The following is a 5,493-nucleotide window of genomic DNA, read 5'->3' on the forward strand; positions in this document are numbered from 1 at the left end:
AGCCATGGCCGCTGGGCCTGCGCGTCCGGAGCCTGTGCTCCGCAGCGGGAGAGGCCACAGCAGTGAGAGGCCCGCGTGCCCATACCAAAAAAAAAAAAACTATTTATAAAAACAAACCTAAAATACCAAAAAAAAAAGGTCATTGTAAGGGAAAGGCACACTTTATTAACTTGAATGGACTTCGGATTAACACTAGTCCTTCAAAGATGTGAGGGATGGGATCACATTGCTAGAAAATATATTACTTTCTCTTTCAAGGAATAATATACTTTTCTCCCCCTTTTCCCTTAGCTAAAGGAGTAAATATTGGAGAACTTCCCTCTCCTTTAGAAGCCAGGATATTTAAGAAACTCTTCAAGAGAAACTCAGCAATCTGATGGGCCTGAGAGCAGGCCCCCAGGTCCCCGTGAGGCCGGCCTGGTGGGCGTGTGCCCCTCAAATGTGGCCTGAAATGGTCCCAACCACTGCTTTTCTCCGGCTTCACCCGAAGTCATGAGTGAGCTGCTGTCCTTTTGAAAGCCGTTTCTACTTTCTAGGAAACGACCCCAAGAAAATAATCAGAAATGTGGACAAGACTTGCAGGGATAGTTAACCCGGTGTTGTCTAGAACAGCAACACTAGGGAACTTTTTTTTTTTAATAAATTTATTTATTTATTTATTTATTTTTGCTGTGTTGGGTCTTCGTTTCTGTGCGAGGGCTTTCTCTAGTTGTGGTGAGCGGGGGCCACTCTTCATCGCGGTGCGCGGGCCTCTCGCTATCGCGGCCTCTCTTGTTGCGGAGCACAGGCTCCAGACGCGCAGGCTCAGTATTTGTGGCTCACGGGCCTAGTTGCTCCGCGGCACGTGGGATCTTCCCGGAACGGGGCTCGAACCCGTGTCCCCCGCATTGGCAGGCAGACTCTCAACCACTGCGCCACCAGGGAAGCCCCGGGAACTTTTAAATATATTTTGTTTATGCTCATGTGCCATCATCAATGTGATATTTGCCAAGAATGTTTATTAATATTGGAAAATATTTCATGCTATGATGTTAGATCAAAGGGGTACAACATAAAATCAGTAATGCAATGATTCTGATTTTAAAAATGTGTTTTGCATGGAAAAAAGATTAAAAGAAACTATATCCAAATACTAACCATGGCCATCTCCCAGTGATGGGTATGAGGAAATTCAATCTCCTCTTGGACTTTGCTGTATTTTATACATTTTCTACAATAATTATATATTATAATTTTTTTAGTTTATTTTTTTAATCAAGAAAGTCTTTTCCAAGGATGTGAGTTCTGTTCCGAGTAATAAATTTGTGTAGAATAACAATTTACTTTTTCAGCTTCTGGCTACCTCTGTATTACCGTTCTTTTGAGAAGATGGTCTGGTCCCGGTTGTAACTTCGGCCAGACTTCACCTGCGTCTGCGAGCACCCAGCGGCCTGACGTCCGGCTATAGCCAGCGGACTCCACTTCTCAAGGCGGGCAAGTGAAGGGATTTGAAAAGATAAATTCACTTGCTCACCGGTTCAACGGATACTCACGGACCTGCTGCTCTGCCAGGCAGATGTTTAGGCATTTTATTTTCAAGGGGTCAGAGGGAGGAGCCTGGAAAGAGAGATCTAGGGCCACGGTTTGAAGCTCCTTTGTTTTTGGAGGCTGTGTCCAGCTAAATGTTTCTAAGATGTGTCAGTTCTTCTCTGGACAGATTAACAAAACTCTCTGAAAGATGACTTTGAGTTATTAAAATTTAAAAGTATTTAATGAGCATGTTCTGTGTGTCAAACACTAGGCTAAGAGCCTTGGATACGGAAGAGAAGTGGATGAGAGCCCCACCTTCCCGCAAGAGGCTTTTGGACTGCCTGACAGGATCAACGTGCACTCTTCTTTTAAATTTATTTTTTACTTGAAGTCTAGTTGATTTACAATGTTGTGTTAATTTCTGCTGTACAGCAAAGTGACTCAGTTATACACATATAGACATTCTTTTTTTATATTCTTTTCCATTATGGTTTATCCCAGGGTATTGAATATAGTTCCCTGTGCTCTACAGTAGGACCTTGTTGTTTATCCATTCTATATGTAATAGTTGGCATCTACTAACCCCAAACTCCCCGTCCATCCCCCGCTCCCCACACCTGGCAACCATATGATCCAGCAATCCCACTCCTGGGTATATAATCATCATGCATCTTTACTGTGTGTTGTGTACACGTGCTGAGGCAAAGTAATTTGCTTCCCTCCCTGGATGCTTCAAATTTTGCGATTATGAATTTCCACTCTGTCAGTTACTTGATATTCACATACCCACTTTCCAATTCCTTTGGTAAATTTTAAATGCACCATGACAAATAAAAACAATGGCTCCCCCCTTCTAGTTATAAGTCTTGCGAGGTCTACATGAACAGCAGACCTTCCCAATCTAGTCTTCCTGCTGCTGTAAATAAAGCTGCATTTGTTTAGTACATATTATTATTGTGAATGTAGATTAGTAATTCCTAGATTACCTAGGAATTAAGGTATTTGTCTCAAATATGCAAAAATAGTCCACAATTGTCCCTAATACTCCCTCTTCCTGATACTCCCTGAGGCCCTGTCACAGATTCTGGGCCTTAGAATCCGTGCCCTTTATAATATTAGGGGTGGTGACCATCAATAACAAAACCCTCTCCCCAACTTACTGCAAGGGATAAAAGCCTCTAGAATATTAGTATTCCGTAAGCTGGCAAAATAACAACAAAATCTATGGGATGAATACTTATAAATACTGCATTTATCCACAAAATCTAAAAATTAAGAATTTCTGTGTGTACTAAACATTTATCATAACAGAGCTTCTCGAGCTGTAACGTGCACACAAGTCCCCTGGGATGTGGTTAAAAGGCAGATCCCGAATCAGCAGGTCTGGGCTGGGGCCTGGGAGTCTGCATTTTAACCAGACCCCAGGTGATGGTGGCGCTGCTGGTCCACGGACCACACTTTGAGTAGCAAGGATCTCTACATGTATCTCATGGAGAGGAATATGAGCATTGGAGGGAAATTCTGAGCCATCAGAAAGAAAGAAACCTTCTTTTACCACAAGATAATAGGCTTCAGGAAATGCCCTGAGGTTGAGGGCCCTGGGGCATTGTCCCTGGAAGGCCCTGGGTGGTAGGGTCACTGCACATCCAGGGCCTCGGGTGCAGCTTCAGGGAAGGGAGGGCTCAGCCGCCACCCGCCCCTCGACCCGCAGGTGGGCACGGAAGCAGCCTGTCTTCAGACACAGGCCGAGTAAGACCGCAAGTGTGGAAATGCTTTGCAAAGTACAATATGTGTCAGGAGATATTATCACACAGCTCGCTGGGTCGTGAGGCACAGTCTTAGTGGGTGTGGAAAGTAAAGAAACTCAACTCCTGCTCCAGAAAGCACTGGGTGGCACTGAAGATCTCTCCTGAAAGTTTCTGGAGGTGAGTGAAGGCTTGGACCTCGGGGTGGGGATGTGCGCTCGCGCTGACTCTCCCGCTTTGTGTCACCTCATTTCGCCCTCTGCTCGGCCTCTGCCTGCATCGTCCCCGCTACCCATGCCCCCCAATCTTGTCCCACCAGGAGGGGAGTTTGCCAAAGGGGCTGCAGTGACCTGTTTAACTCCCACTCACTCAGACCCTCTCTACTGCGTCCACCCAACCTCACCCAGAGGCTCTCACTTGCTACCATCTTGAAGCACATGGATTTGCAAATTTGCTCATCGCATCTTGAGCCTCAGAAAGTTAAAACACGCTGCCTTCCCCCAATCTGTTTTACATTTTCCATCCGTCTCTCTATCCAACTGTCCTTCTATCCACCCATCATCCGTCTATGTATCTATGTACACACGTATGCGTATGTGTGTATCATCTCCATTTACATCTTTCGTGAAGTTGCGATTTCTCAGTCCTGTTGCTGAGGTTCGTGATGTTGTTCTATTTTATAGGTACTTGTGCTTTTATTTGTATGTGGTCTGATCCTGGACGGTTGGCAGTAATTTGCTTCTTCACCTGTTGGTGTGTATGCTGACCCGGCCACGCTCTTGTTGACCTGCTATCAGTTCAAACAGTGTTTGCTCAGGAGTGGGAACTGTTTGGTTTTCATATTTGTTTAAGTCTCTGATGGGAACTAGTCGAAGGATGGACTGACTTTGCTCTTGACAGCTCCCTGGTCATACACATTCCAGCTTGATCTGATGTGGAGTATTTGGGGGAAATGGGGAGAAGTAATTGGCCTTCCAAGTCCAGGTTGCAATCAGCACACTCTCAGTTAGGATCAGAAATGATGGGAAATTCCTGACCAAATATTTACAGCGGTTGTGACCCTAAGAGGTGCACACTTCTGGGCCCTGCTCCTCATCTAACGTTTATTCAGCAGCTATTATCGACCACCCGCTCTGAGCAAGGATCTTGGTTACAGCGGAGACCCAGACACGGCATTGACCCTGAAGGTGCTCACAGCCTGTGCGAATGCACGTGCTGGCCACGTGTGCAACTAAGTGGACGCATCGGTCCCAGTGTACGCGTGTGTCTGGGTGTAATCATCTGAGAGTGTGTGTGTGTGTGTGTGTGTGTGTGTGTGTGTGTGTGTATGTGTGTGTATGAACAGGGAGAGTAGGCACGGGGAGGACAGATTAAAAGACTTCTTCAAAATCAGTCTGTCAAGGAACAGTAGAGGTAAGTAGAGGTAAGCACAGTAGAGGTAAGTCTCAGACCACTGAGGGCTGAGACTATTTTGGCCCGAATGTAGCTTGGAGTGTGGGGCATGGGGCTCGTAAGAATCCAGGTTGGGGAGGTGAGCAGAGACCAGATCACACCCCCCGTGTCCAAGTGTGAGACAGAAACAGCACACCATATTCCCCCACTCACCCTCTGCTAGAATCAGAATCTCTGGAATATTCCTCTGTGCTTTGTCCGCTGGTAAAACCTGAAAATCCTTGACCCTGGTCTCCACCCTATTTCTTCATGCCCCAGAGAGTCATCGTGCAATACATAAACAGACCTGACTGCGGTTGGTGTAGGAGAGAAGGGGGAAAGCTTGGCCTCTCTCTCTTCTGAAGCCACAGCTCTCTGTGAAGATGGAGCGTTTCTACCTCTTACTTAGAAAACATTCACGCACAGGGAGGTGCATTGACAAGCGTTTTAATAAACACCCCGCCTGGACTTCCCTGGTGGCGCAGTGGTTAGGAATCTGCCTGCCAGTGCAGGGGACACGGGTTCGAACCCTGGTCCGGGAAGGTACCACATGCTGCGGAACAACTAAGCCCATGCGCCACAGCTACTGAGCCCGCGCCCTAGAGCCCACATGCCACAACTACTGAGCCCGTGTGCCACAACTACTGAAGCCCGCGTGCCTAGAGCCCGTGCTCTGCAACAAGAGAAGCCACCGCAGTGAGAAGCCCGCGCACGGCAACGAAGAGTAGCCCCCGCTCGCCACAACTCGAGAAAGCCCGCGCGCAGCAACGCAGACCCAAAGCAGCCAAAAAAAAAAAAAAAAAAAAAA

The sequence above is a fragment of the Physeter macrocephalus genome, chromosome 18 (assembly GCF_002837175.3).
Source record: "Physeter macrocephalus isolate SW-GA chromosome 18, ASM283717v5, whole genome shotgun sequence".
In the NCBI taxonomy this organism is placed as follows: Eukaryota; Metazoa; Chordata; class Mammalia; order Artiodactyla; family Physeteridae; genus Physeter; species Physeter macrocephalus.